Below are 15,258 nucleotides of genomic sequence, written 5' to 3'. Positions count from 1 at the left end.
AAGGTCATTGTTTCACAGAATCGATAAGAGAATCAAATCGTTTCATGATAAGGGAATAGAAATCTTGAAAATCTCATAAATTCCCAACCCTATAGATCAGAAGCAACTGGTGCGGTGCGTTGACATCCGTATGTTGCGTTCAATGGTTACACGTAATTTAGTGAGTCGACCTGGCTGTGGTGTTCCCACAGCATGCCGATCAGAGCTTGTTTCGGGGTTTAAACCGTTTTTTTTGGCCAGTGGGAAAAAGGGTAATAGATTGGGCTCTTTGTTGAAATCAGAAAAATCCCACAAGGACGTGTTTTTTGGTCCTCCGCCTTGATTATGAATGCTAGTTCTAATGTTCACTAAAACGAACTAAATCTCCAAATCACACTCACCTGCAGGCATTCCCTAAGTGATGCTGCTTGTGTTACATTTTACCTTTATGTAAGAGACCAGGAAACAATGGTAAACGAACGTTTCTAAAACTACTTCAAGCTCTTTTTATTTACTTTGTTGATAATAATGAATAAACATGAATAGAAAGACAATTTCAGAATGATTATTACCAGGTTATAGCTCCTTTAAATACAGGGTAGCTTAGTGATCAGATATGACCTGAGACTGTTTACTCCATAGACCTGGAGGACACTTTGGTTCTGGACAGAATAAACTCCACCTTTTTAAAATTTATTTTACCTGTTTTAGAGATAAATATTAAAAATTCCATTATTATCAGAGTCTGGAAACAGCAATGCATTTATTGCCCTTTAAAAATATTTAGTCACCTACATTTTTAATTGTTTTTTAATCCATACGTTGATCTCTAGCCTTTTCATGTTTTATTTAAAATATGTTTTATTTTAAATATGCAACCTTTTCTGGTTGCATATTTTAACCATTTCCATTGCATATAATGGTAGCTTTCTGCAGCCCCCCCCCTTTGATGTCCTCAGCTGAACTATACAAGGAGACAGAGGAGAGTTTTTCACTTTCTAATATTCATTTAGAGAGTAAACCTGTTAAGATGCTTCTAACCTATCAATATAGCAAATCCTAATCACAGAAATAATAGAAATATCTTTTTATTTCCTTAGTTTTGGTTCAGATGTTGAACCCATCTTTCAGGCCACCGTTGCTCCGTGGAAACGGAGAGGTCTGTTTACAGCACGGCCTGCTAGCCTTTTAGCTAATTGACTCTAATTAGCTCTCCCTTAAAACGCAGACACACACGGACGTAATACATTATTAGCTGTTTGTTGAATGGAGGACCACCTGTTCCATCCATAGACGGCCGGCCCCCAGCAGCTGGCCCCCTAGCTCTCAGATTAGCAGGGTTTTAGTCGGTACTCCTGCAAACAGGATGAAAGTCTGAGCCGACTTTCCTGCAGGACTCCGGCTTTCTGCAGATCTGCTCGAGCGGAAACAGAAGAGAGCCATCAGTCAGTTTGGGCAGCAGGCTTTTAGCTGACGCTCTTATCCGAGGCGATAAGATGTTCTGGAAAGGCTGAGCAGAGTAATCCTGGTGATTTATTATGTGACTAAAGAGGGAATGCAAAGCAACTTATGTTTGACAAAAACAGAGTTTCACTCTATATTTGAATAATGCACCAGATATAGAGAAAGATTCCTGTTTAATTTCCAGATAAAGATAAACAGTAATTTAAATAGATTATTTTATGAAAGCATCCCAGGTAGAGATCAAAGGCTGAAATGACATTAAGGAAGGCATCTGGGCTGCAGCTACTCTTGCGTTAACCTTTCAGCCATCTGCTTGCCTCCTTTACAGAAAGATTGAAGCAGCATCACCTTTTGCTTTTGTTTTAAAACTAAGATCAACGTTTAGAGCCAGAGAGCAGCAGGAAGTAACACTAAAGGCTGTGTGAATTAGCAAATACAATAAACGTCATTAAAGTTCCAAGGAAAGGAAGGATAATGACTGGAATGAATAACCGGTTATGCAGAAAAATGAAACGGAGAGAAATATTTATGGAATAAATATTGGCTGAATAAATGCAGGCTGCAGTTTTTTCCTGACAGCATCCTGAAAATCCGTCTATAAGTCTGGTACTTTTGGTAGGTTAACAGTTATTGTTGAGGTTGGTACACTTTAAAGAAAGTAAGCAGAGTAAACCGTCCAGTTTGTTACAGCGGAACAATTAAAGTCCTGTTAAGCAAGTTAAGAAATAAAAGGACTCTAACGAGAACTAGGAAGTTCATTCTTTACTAATGTTTCTGGCTTCCTTCCATCTGTAATTACACTCAACAGAACTTGTTCTGTGTCTGATTGGAACTTATTTTTAAGCAAAAATTGCTCATTAGTAATTAAAAAAATCAAAGTCTAGCTTTAATCTAAGCTGCAGCTTTGTTATATCTAAGGGAACTAAAATAATGCAATCTAAATGTGTTGGATGCTTATGAATAAAAAATCAGGGAGGAGAATATTTGTTTAACCATCTCTGTATTTCTCCGAGTGGATATTTTTACAGCTTTTTACGAAGGAGATATACACGCTTTGGTTAAACATGCAACTGTGATCGGCATTATGTTTTTAATTAATTAATGATTAATTATTTATTTTAGGGGTTATTCAAAGTCATATCCTTCTTATCAATAAATGTTTTACTTTTTCAGATTTAATTTTAGACCTTTTGGCATTCTGGCATAACAGGTGTTGTAGGAAAGCAGTAGACAAGACGGATCAGAGCACACAGCTTGTTGCTCCGTCTCCCTCTGACTAGACGTTTCGCTCACTAACTTAAAGTCTGCTAGAAAACTGCAAAGTTTTCTACATACATTTACTCAAAACAAGCTACAGACAGTTGAGGAAAATAGTAAAATGTTATAAATAAGACCCTGAGAAGGAGCCTGGCTCCTTGTGGAAATCTTTACTTTGTGTCCCAAACAAATAGTAAAGCAACAACTCCTCTCACTCAGACACTGTGTGGCCTTGCAGGTGAGAAAAAGCTTGATTGAACACTTCTATAAAGTGAATGCAAAATCGAAGAAGAAAACAGAAGATAGAATTTTCCGTCCACAGTTCCACCTGCTTGATCAATAAATAAAAAAAAAGAAAAATCAATGAATATATGTAAAGTTTATTTGTATAGCAACATTTAATACACGGACAATTAAACATGTTTTACATTAATTATGCAGTAAAATAGAAGAAAAATAAAAGCAAATACAGATAAAAACATGATAAAAGCAGGTGGTACTGTAGGACTGTTCTCCCTGCTGTCCTCTGGTAAGAGACTTCCAAGCATCCGATGCAGGTCCAGCAGATTCCAGAACACTTTCTTCTTCACTGCTATCAGACGACTAAATGTTTGGTAAAATGGGTTATTAAAAAAATTTAACAAAAACTGAATATTAGACTGTAACTATACTGTACAGTCATATTTCTACGTCACTGTTTTTCATCACATTGTTTTTCTCACTGCTGCTTACCTTATCGAAGCTGCACTTTATAAAATGAGATAGTCTAGAGTGCTGTACTTAACAAGATTTCTTTTTGTGTACAAAATAACTAAATACAATTTGTCTAAGTACAACAAAACAGTTGGACCACAACTGTTAAAATACCTCAGTTAACAGTTTCAGTTCAACAGTCAAATGCAGATCTGAACAAACTGGTTTTCAACTTTGACTTCTAGGAAATCAGGTTTTCAGCTTTTTTCCAGTCTTCAGGAAGTTTGTTCCAGATCATAGAGCATAGGAACTAAATGCTGCTGTTCCATGTTTGGTTCTAGTTCTGGGTGGACAAAGGAGGCTGGAACTAGAAGACCTGAGTGGTCTGAGAGGTCGATCTACTTACAACAGATCTGTTATGGATTGAGGTGCTGATCTATTCAGTGATTTATAGACTAACAAGGATTTTAAAGTCTATTCTCTGAGCTTCAGGGAGCCTGGGTAGGGACATCAGAACTGGCTGATGTGCTCTACTTTCTTAGTTCTAGTGAGAACATGGTCAGCAGAGTTTTAGATCAGTTGCAGCTGTTTGATGGGCTTTTTAGATAAACTTATGAAGACACTGTTGCAGAGATCAATTTTACTGAAGATAAATGCATGAATGAGTTTTGCTTGGGCATTAGTCCTTTAATCCTAGAAATAACCTTCAGGTGGTAAAAGGCTGACTTAGTAACTGCCTTTAAAGGAAAAGTCCACTCAACAAGAAATGATGAATGGACCATTATCTATACCTAAAACTAATACATTTGTGGTGATTTAATGAATTTAGCATTAATCAGTAAAAAAAATTAAAGTAAAAAAGAAACTTTCGAAATACAATAGGCCTTCGCAGCGCCTTGCTGCTCGGGCCTAATAATTTTCGTTGCGATCACTGAGTCTAGGAGCGGCCATTTTGGCCCAAATATAGTAGCCCCTCCCTCCTGCCATCTTCTGGCAGTGACGTCACGGTGCGGTAAGCCTAGCGCCATTCTCCCCGCTTTCCAAGCTAAATCAATGGGAACTACTAGACACATCTTCAATCAACAACAATTATTGAAGATTTCCAGAGGACTTCACCATTGAAATTCACCAGAGCTATAGTGAAACTGACAATGCTGACATGGCAGCTGGATGCTGTAATACGTTGGTTAAAAGTGTCAAAATAAAATTGGTATTTCACCTTTCAGATTCATGATCCTCCACGGACCGGTCTTAATGCCTTTTTTTGTTTTGCAAGTTTTAAACTAAACTATAGCTGTTGCTAAGCTAGCTGCATGCTACTCTAGCTAACTCTGCACAGCTCCTCGTTTGACTCTCCACATTTAGATCACTCTGTAGATTTAAAAAAAAATGGAATATTGCTTTTATAACTCAATGAAATCTGCAGAAGAGTTGGTTGTTTGAACAAGTTTAAACATCAGCAAATTTCATCAAAATCGTAGTGAAACTGTTTCAGGACCGAACATCAAATTTCAGGACCATGTGTTTTCGGGATGGGGCCTCCTTTTACAGTTGCCTTTTCTATGTCTGCTTCTGTCTCCTTGAACCCCAGTCGGCCTCAGCAGATGGCCGCTCACACTGAGCCTGGTTCTGCTGGAGGTTTCTTCCTGTTTAAAGGGAGTTTTTCCTCTCTACTGTCGCTACAAGCATGCTTAGTGTGAGGGATTGCTGAAGAGTCAATGAGTCGATGCAATTAACTGGTTTTTCTTAGATAGAAAACTTTGAATCAATTTCATTGTATGATCTGGTTTAATTAACATGTGTTGGGAATTGGCGCTATATAAAGCTCACCTTTCTCACCGCAGTTCTTTGAATATGCTGTTTTACTTCTTTCCAAATAGAATAAAAAACATTCAATTGACAAAAAAGACTCAAAAGTGATAGTGATCATTTTCAGAATTATTTCTAAAAGGTCAAAGTAGAAATTTTTTTTATGCCACCTTATATTGCTTATATTCAAGCAATATCTGAAAGCTGTTGATATAGCAGTTAATTTTCTCGGTGATGTAAATACAGATGTTTGATTCAGTTATTTTTTGCTAAACCATGAGTTAAACTAACTCTGATGCGACCCTGCTCTGATCTAAAGCTGCTGTTCTTCCATTAAAGCCATCACAGCTGCTTACTGTAAGATGAAATGTTGCGTGATACGAATTTTTATTTCATTCTGATTAGCTGGCTGCAGCTTTGATGTGGACATGATGGGACGTGTTTAATGCTGGCTCTGGATGATCCGTTTGCATAACGGCAATCAATTCTCCCAGCAGCACACCTGTAGCTCAGAGCTGATTATCACCAGCCTCAGGTGGGTGTTTGAGCACATCAAAATTCCCCATTACAGCTGCTTTTACCCAGAAAACCCATCAGAGTCGTTGTACAGAATAATTGGTTTGTTTTCTACGACTCTTTTAATAGTTTGCTGTGTAGAATAATAAGGCATCTTTCATCTGATGCTAGATCAGGAAAGCGCTACCACGTCTTCTTCTTCTCATTAAATCCTCATGTCTGTAAAGCTGGAAGCAGGGCTAGTTTTATTACCTGCATTTACAGTCCTCTTCCTTGAGCTGATGTGTGGGAGTGAGTCCTGCCAGTTCCAGCATGTAGGTTGGGTGTTCCCTGCAGCAAAAGAGACCAGAGGTTCATGAAGTCCTTGGAGTTTCAAAGTGGGAATCCGCAACGTTTCTAAGTGGAGCACAGCGGAGTCTTCCTTTCTGAGTTTCCTGTTCGTCTGACCTTCTGTTTCTGACTCAGAAAACCCAACATGAACCTGGATCTGTTACATGATGTCACTGTGAAAATCGCACACTGTGGAGCAGGTCCCCTTCAGAGGCAAATCCTTAACCATTTCCCTCATAGTGGAAATTTTCAATGACGTACAGGAGGATAAACCTTTACAGTTCAACAGAAATCAGGTTTTTGTTCTGATGCCCAAAGGCATCTTCTTAAATTTCAGATTCTTTAAGCTGACATGTTTGTTTGCTGGCTTGTTTTTCCCACCCGCTGCTGGTTTAAGGTCAGCAACCCCCTTTAACCTTTTCACATTTGTGCTCTCTTTATCATCTGACATGGGAGCTGGCTCGGAGCTCGTCTGCCTGGCTGTGTGTTTCCTGGACGGGGCCTCAGCAGATGGCCGCTCACACTGAGCCTGGTTCTGCTGGAGATTTTTCCTGTTAAAAGGGAGTTTTTCCTCTCCACTGTCGCTCTAAGCATGCTTAATTGCCTTTGAGTCAATGATTCGATGCAATCAACTGGTTTTCCTTAGATAGAAAACTTTGAATCAATTTGACTGGATGATCTGCTGAACGGTAAAGTGCCTTGAGAAGAAGTTGAACTCACCCGACTGTAATGCATCCATTAGAACCCCTGCTCCATCCTAGCTTGCTAACTCTACTTCCTGTTCATTAACCTAAACGTATGATGATATTACACTTTGCATCACCTGGTTTACTCCCTCCAATAGATGCAAATGGTTAACTTTTTCTTTTTTGCAACATTTTTAAAGTTTGCTCATATAATGGACAGCAATGCTTGCGTTGGTAGATGGTCAATAATTTGGTATATTTAAATTATACCAAAATTAAAATACACATAAATGGACTCTGTTTATTAATTAGGGAGACTTCTGCAGCCTTTATATTAGTGACAATGTAATAAAAATTAAGTTGAATTCTATTCTATTTTTATTTGAGTGTATCTAAAATTAAAATCCTTTTTTTCTTCTAATAATTATGCAGTACTTTGTCTCTATCGTATAAAATCCCAGTAGAATACTTTGTGAATGACAAAAACATGATGTGAAAATGTTTATGAGGTATGAATACTTCTGGAAGGTGCAGTAAAGTCATAGTTTTATCTAACAATAACAACCACAGCAATTGAAATTTATAACAAGGCGATAAAGAAAGGGGGGAAAAAAGTTTATTTTTCTCTCTTTTGTTTTTTCCATCAGGTTGTTTTTATTCAGCACATTTAGAGTCAGCACATTTAACAGCTGAACTGTTAAAGAAAGGAAGATCATAATCTATTCCAGCTTTCTTATTGAACCCAATGCCATTGTCTTCTGATTAATTTAGATGCTTTTTTTCCTCCTCTGCATCATGTCCACATCTGAAAGCAGAGGCCTCCGTTTTCAAAGACTGGGGAAGAGAAACGTATTTAGGAGGAAATTAAATGGAAGAACATGTGCAGAGGAGGACATTTTACCAGGTTTGCAGGACAGAAAGTCTGCAGAACTGAAGCTGCATGTGTTTGGGAGCAGCCGTGGAGTAGGAGGAGAAGTGTGAGATAACAAACCATGTTCTCCGCGGCTGCTCGGCTCCATCTGCACACTATTGCCTGCTCTCCTGACATTTATCCTAACCATGCACAATACATGCTAATATGCTGTCATCACAATATTAATGTCTGCAATATCTGTGTTGCTAAGGACTGGTTGGATTGCAATAATTGCTTGCTCATATATACCAAATGTTCTACACTTTATACGCTGCTGTAATATTTAGCCAGTTGGGTAGAGTCTTTCTGCTGCACACGCTTACAAGCAGGCTTATATCACACTTGATATTGTCATTGCGAGACTCTCTACTGCCGTGAATCCCTCCTTTGTTCATCTGCTCCCTTTATCAAACGTCAGTCGACATATTGCATTGATTTGATCTTTCAGGGAAGGATCCAAATACGTCGTCAGACCTTCACGATCAGAGGGAGGAACGCTGATTTGTTCCTGAACACGGAGGTCATGTCCTCAGGAATCTGATCCCGTGATTCCTCGCTGAAACGAAAACCTGTTTTTGTTTCACTTTGTTGGAATTAGATTCGAAAGCACTTTAGGGTGCAGGTGTGGCTCCAAAGCAGATTCTCGGAATTAATACGCTTTGTCTCATTTCTTTGACTTAGGAACAGTTTGGCTTTGATAGCTTTACCGCCTTTATGAAAAAAGTTTTAATCATAACTGCTGCTTGTATTTCATTAAACACATTTAAATGAGTTTGATAATATTAAACTATGACAAAAACAATGATAAAAGAAGGAGATTAATATTCTTTAACAGCACTTCGGTTAGACATGTTAGTCCAAAATTTAAAGTTGGATATTTTTAATCTTCTAAATATCTTAAAATGAGGATAGATCAACCAGCTGAACATGTTTTAGCCTGCTGGAGTCTGTCTGTTGATTAACCTCCAAAAGAAGAAATATTTCTCGCTACCTGTTCTAAGTTCAACTCCTTGACTTCACCAATCAGCTGTTTTTTACTCAAACTGTTGGCTGAGATTAATCGAATTTAAGCAACAGGTTGGGGAGGGGTATACACTGGAAATAATCAACATCTAGATAAGTCATTTTTTTCTTAAACTGAGTGCATTTTTTCTTGGGTTGAGGAGCTAAAAGAGACATTTTGCCAATGGAACAAGACAATTTACACTTGAAGTAAGAAAACACAATTGCATTTTCTTATTTTAAGTGCATATTATCAAATTATCTTATTTTAAGAGTAAAAATGCTCATACCATTGGCAAATTATTTCATTTACCTACTCAAAATAAGGGTAAATACACTTAAATTAAGACATTTTTACTTATTTCTAGATCTTTTTTCCTGTGATAGAAGAGACGTCCTCTCTTATCCGAGCTTTGATGCTGCGTGTTCAGAGAAGGCTTGCATCTAAAAACAAACTCAGACCCTTTGTGTGTCATAGACAAGCTTATTCTTTATGTTCAAGAGTTTTTGTCATTATGCAACATGACAGAGCAGAAGCCAGGTTTCAGTGATCGCGTGATCAATCATTCTCAGGGGTTTAAACAGCAGGAGGGAAATGGTAAATAATCTTCCACAAAAGGCTTAAACTGGAAGGCAACCAGACTTAAGCTTTAATTTTTACCCAGGTGTTGCTAGATTTTGTCCTGAGGTGTTTTAGTATTAAAAACAGACATTTAAGGTTTTTTAGTTGTTTATTCTGAATGTATGGCTTCCATTCCTTGTCAGTTTTTAGGTCCGCTTCATGGCTTGTTGAGTAATTATGGCTCATAAATAAACACAAATTTCAGATTTATTGTGTTTCTGAGCATCAAACTAAACGAGGACAAATTGGAGATGAATTAGTTTTTTGTTCTTCAGTGACTAGATATGTTCAAATACTGTCCCTGGAGCAAGCAAAGGTGAAAAGCCTAGAGATCCTAATTTGAACCAATGCTTTTTCTGGGAACAGCGGAAACATGCAAGAGGAGGAGAGTTTAGTGTCGGAGGTCGTGGATGAGTCTCCTCCGTCATCCATTTTTTATTTAGAGGAGGAAAGGGGGATGAAGATGTTGTGGAAGAGGACGCCAGGGCGGAACTCAATGGGAAAGGAAAGGATTCTGATTTCAACCGTTGCGTATATTAGCTGCGACATATGAATCAAAATGCTATGACCGAAAAAATTTGATTGACAGATGACCGTTGATATATGATTGGCCGAATTTAGGTGTTCAGGCTGACATATAAATAACTTGCCTGAATAAGAAAACAACAAAAAAAAACAGATTTTAAGAATAGAAATTTTCTAAATTTTGGAAAAAAACATATCATTTGATAAAGAGTACATTTATATACATGTTTAAACCATAATGATTTGACATTTAAATATGATTTCCCTGCGACTTTAGGAATGAATTTTAGGCGACCCATCAGGGAAAGTGGGGACATTTTGAATGACTACTACTGTAGATGTTTGTTTTTTGGGGTTTTGTATTTAAAACCTTTATATTAACTTTTATATATTTGTGCTAAAATACTGTTTAATTAAAAGACTGTAAAAGGATTTTGCACAAACAAGTGATCATTGTTTATAATTATTTTAAAGACAAAGTTGGAGGAGACAGCTGGTGGGGCAAGGATCTGCAGAAGGGTGGTAGCCCCCCTTTACTCGACTCTAGAGACGCTCCTGAGCTTAATGTATTTACCTTTTGCAGTTTGTAATTCCAGAGTACTTTTTTATGTCTTTTAATTTTTGCAGCCTTGAGTATGCTGTCACATTACCTATGAGTGGTAATGTGGAGTTAAGGGTCTGTATAAAATGATTGGAAATTACGAGGAAAGTTACCTTCCATGATCAAATGCCTTGTTGGCATTCTGACGAAGCTTATCTTTATCTCATATCTGATGGCCCTGCCTACCAGACTTGATATTTCACTTCCGCATGTTCTTATCTCATCTAAACTCAAGCCATAAAATCAGCCACAGGTGTTGAAGTCACTGTGAAGCTTTTGTTTTGACTGATACGCACTCAGACAACAAAGAGGGTTGAAGATCCAAGAGCATCCGGATCGCGTTTAAGCAGTTCCAATGAAAAATTCCTAATCACAGCCGTTAAATGTTTATATTTTTTATCACTGTCAAACTGCATTTATCCGTCCCTGAGCTTAGATTTCTTCCACTTTTATGTAATTCCATTGGAACCCATTAAAGAGCAGATTTTTCTTTACCACTTTATGCATTTTATGGTTACGTGTGAATGTGTCAGCTGACAGGAAATGTTGGAGCCAGTTTGGCAGCGGATTTCACATCTCTGTGATTGATTTAGCTACCACAGCTCCAAGTTAATGTTCAATAATGCATAAAAAGGTCAGAATGTTATAGTTAAGGATAAGAGAAGCAAAGGGAGCCGCTTTCCTTCTGCTTCTCTCACCATCAACCATGTTTGCTTTATGGTCTCATGTCTGTAAAGTCCATATGTTGCTTATGATGGACCGAATCGTGCAACTGTGAAGTTCTGGATGGGGCATAATTTTAGCTTTGTTTACAGCTTTGTTTCTTTTTTATATTCAAACATGTTACGCCCCAGTGAGTTCTCAAGAAGTTTGTGCTAAAATAGCTTGCCCGTATCTAAATGATGTCTTCTTAGCAGTTACACAATATAAAAGGAAAACTCTGGTCAGCAAGGAATAATCAATGGATCATTATCTATACCTAAAACTAATATGTTAGGGGTGATTTAATTAATTTAGCGTAAATAAGTTAAAAAATAATAATTTTCGTCGCAATTACTGAGTCTGGGAGCGGCCATTTTTGCCCAAATATAGTAACCCCTCCCTCCTGCCATCTTCCGGCAGTGACGTCACGGTGCGGTAAGCCTAGCGCCATTCTCCCCGCTTTACAAGCTAAATCAATGGGAACTACTAGACACATCTGCAATCAACAACAATTATTGAAGATTTCCAGAGGACTTCACCATTGAAATTCACCAGAGCTATAGTGAAACTGACAATGCCCACGTGCATGGCAGCTGGATGCTGGAATACATCGGGTAAAAGTGAAAAAAAGAGTTATTCCACCTTTCTGATTCCTGGTCCTCCACGGACGGGTTGGTCGTTGGATCGCCAACTTGAAGAGGGAGGATTTGCCATCGAACTTCTGGCCAGAGAAAAAACACGTAATATGTAGCCAACATTTGGAAGAAGAATGTTTTCAAGATGACTTGGATAATAGCGCGTTGTGACAAACACCAGATACAGCACTGGGACTTGATCAACAGCCGATACCGCACCGTGACGTCTTACTTCTGAAAGTACTTTCAGAAGTTTGAATTCTGAATATGAGCGAACTTTTCCTTTAAAATAATCTTGCTATCAAAATAAAGCTAACAGTGTGTATTTCAGCAGAAGTGTATAATCCTTTTAGAAATGTAATAAAGAAGGCTACAAAGTTTTGGAAACCGTATTTCAACATGTGCAGGGCTCGATGTTAGCCATCGCCCGATCGCCCGGGGCAAGTAGTTTTTATTGTCGGGAGAGTACAAATTTCCTTGCATTTGCCCGCCGGGCAAGTGCAATGATCCCAAAAAAATATTTTATTCATCACTCAAAATTACTTTATAATCACTGACATTCGCTGAAAACGACCAACAAGCGTTGCCGGCGCCATCTTTGTTGTTTTGCACACATTCTCGCGTGATTTGATAAAGCCGCGGGATTTTCCACTAGATGTTGTGATTCAGCTCTTGGGGAGAGAATTCTGCAGAGCAGCAGCTGGATGATGAATTTAATCTATACTATAATACATGCTAGATTAAAAATGATCAGTCAGGGATTAGGAAAATAATAATGATTGTATGCGCACAGTGTAAATATGTCTATCATATGGCAGGCTTCTGTGCAGTGGTCATACATTAAAAAATATTCATTAAAGTTTTTTCTCTTAGACATTAGAGTGGTGCATTTAAATGTTATAGAGCTAAACATGTTAAATTAGTGATTAGTAAGCTACCTGTCAAGTTTTTTTTTTATTTTTAACATTACAATTTATATTTTTCCAAGCACACAACAGTTTAAAGCAAAGTTTAGTTTGAAAAGAATGTGCAGGAAGGATTGAAAAGCATGTTAACACGGTAATGTAGGCTTGAGTTCATTATCTGACGCATGCAGATACACACCAGGAAGCTGGAAACTTACTGAATTACAAAAGAACATTTAAAAAAACAAACTTGTTTCATTGATATATATACAAAAATGAATATTAGGAACTATATTTATCAAACATTATACTGGGCAAGTAAAAATTGTTTCTGGGCAAATGAAATGTGAAAGTCACTTGCCCGCTGATGTGAATATTACCTGTGGAAAGATTTGTGTAGCTGAGGTGAACTAAAGCAAAGTTAAAGAGGTTTTAATAGAGGCGACATGGTATTGTGTTTTGCATCTACAAAACTAATATTCACTTATCATGATATTCTGCTAATGTGTCTAAAAACATCTCATTTGTTTCAACTACCCACATTTATTTTTCAAACAGTTTAATAAAACATAAATGTTATATTTGACTGGAGCATATTTGCAGACCATTCAGTACAAAAAAAGGTAACAAATGCAAATAAAAAAAAGAAAAACACATAATCCACATTTTGTGGTGCAGTGAATTGTGCTCATCAGACCACATTTAAACACAAGGAGGAACATTAGAGGTAGGACTGTTTTAGAGACTCCTTGACGGAGCTGCATCCGTTCCACAGTAACTTGGCTTGTTGACTAGAAGTAGGTGTTGAGACCGACAATCTTCAGCTCAGATTATCCCAACAGTTTCTGTTTATTATTCTAGGAACAGCTTTAAATGCCCACAGTCTGGCTGTTTCAGACATGTTCCAACATATCTCACTGTGCTCTGTTATTCTTCCTTATTTTTTCCTCAATAAAAGCCTTATTATTATTAATAATATATTTAATATGATTGGAATCTGCTTCATGCTTTCCATTTTTTGGTGTTGGAGTTCACAACATGACCACTAGAGGGCTCAGACATGCAAAAATGATCACACAGATGCATCAATTTGCCCCCAAATTAAATCAAAATAATAAATAACGATGGAAACGTGCAGATGTCTGCAGATCTCTAAAACAGTGATTATAAGAGAACTTGTGGTTCTGTAAACTATGGATGCAGAGCCTCAGCCTCTCCAAGGTTGGTCGGCTTATCTATGTTTTTCTGTGCGTCACAGTCCCCTCCTCACGCTCTCAGACATCCTAATCACATGAATGTTCTGACGTTTACTGGGTCAGCATAACTCTGTGTGTGTGTGAGAGAGACAGAGGCCTTTGGACGAGTGGCTGTAATCAGATTTGTGAATGCTAAGTCAATCACAGAAGCTTGCTCAGTTGTTTGGTGCTTCACAGAGGGGAAACCAGGAAACATCTGGATTGCTGAGTGAGTGTGTTTGTCTGTTTCCTTTGTTGTGCTGGGAATTTATTTTCTGTTGCGACACAAACCAGCACAGCTTTTTCTTCCTCAGTAGTACTTTAAACGTAAATCTTAATGCGTAAGAACTTTTCAGGAACACCTTTCAGTTCTTTTTATTGGAAAAATATGATTAATGCCATTAATCAGTTGAGCTGGAAGCACTATGTTTATATCCATGCTCATGAGGGAGTGTTATTAGTAATAGTGAATATGAACCCTGTGCCACACAGCTGTCAGAGAAATTCCCTCCTTTACTTTTGCTCAGTGGCGGTCCTAGACCAAATGTACCAGGGGGGGCCAAGAGGGGGCCAGCGTGTTTTCATGGGGGCAGAGAAAAGCATGAAATAAAACACAGGGATTCAAATATCAAAGCATAGGGCTTTTAATCCTGAGATTGTGAGTTCGATCCCCCACTCCCACAGACTGCCACTCTGGCTCCCTGAGCAAGACCCTTAACCTCACGCTGCTCCCTGAGCGCCTCACAATGGCAGCCCACTGCTCCCCAAAGGGATGGGTTAAATGCAGAGAAGTAATTTCCCTCTGTATATAAAATTAAATAAAAAATAAAATAAAAATTAGGTCAATATACATTCAGAATTTAGGAATTTAGATTTTTTTTTTTACTTAATTTAAGTTGAAATTACAGTTTTCTATAAAATCTGAATTAGAATTTATTTAGAGTTTAAGTTGAGTATTTTTTTTACATTTGTTTTGAAAAAAAAAAAAAACATTTAGCAGATGAAAACTGGGATCCTATCTCAATACCACTGATGCTATGTTTTTAAACAGTTAATAAAACAGAATTTGTAAAGAAAAAAAGGGAATAGATCCAAAGGATCTATTGGTAACCATTTCTGTTCCAGCGCAGATCATCATCAGAATTTCTTTGAGTATTATGTCTTCAGTACAGGGGCCAGGACATGATCTACAGGGGCCCTGGCCTCCATTGGCCCCTGTCTAGAACCGCCCATGCTTTTGCTGCTACCTGGATTCTTTCTTCTCCGTCTTTGCTTTATGTAAGCCCTCTGAAAGGCTGGTAGGGAAGCATGATATTTAAGGGTTTGCTTTGCAACCATGTCTTAGTTTAGCACACATTCCTCCTTTATAATAACCCAGTTATTA

General features: G+C 37.9%; 1 protein-coding gene across 2 annotated transcripts in view; it reads left to right on the top strand.

Annotated features, from left to right (window-relative positions):
• The window catches only part of rnf19b (ring finger protein 19B), a 67,594-nt gene that overhangs the window by 18,645 nt on the left and 33,691 nt on the right, over positions 1-15,258 (top strand). Inside the window, exon 1 of one of the 2 annotated variants that reach the window (XM_038308364.1) lies at positions 13,960-14,103. The exons of the other annotated variant lie outside the window; for it this stretch is intronic. The gene's annotated coding sequence lies outside the window, so the exon portion shown is untranslated. Of the gene's footprint in view, positions 1-13,959; positions 14,104-15,258 lie in introns of those variants that run through there. 2 annotated transcript variants of the gene reach the window in all.

Source organism: Cyprinodon tularosa, unplaced genomic scaffold (assembly GCF_016077235.1).
Source record: "Cyprinodon tularosa strain WSP-4 unplaced genomic scaffold, ASM1607723v1 ctg635, whole genome shotgun sequence".
Classification (NCBI taxonomy): Eukaryota; Metazoa; Chordata; class Actinopteri; order Cyprinodontiformes; family Cyprinodontidae; genus Cyprinodon; species Cyprinodon tularosa.
Note: the sequence above shows the minus strand (reverse complement) of the source record. Positions and strands in the feature narration are given on the sequence as shown.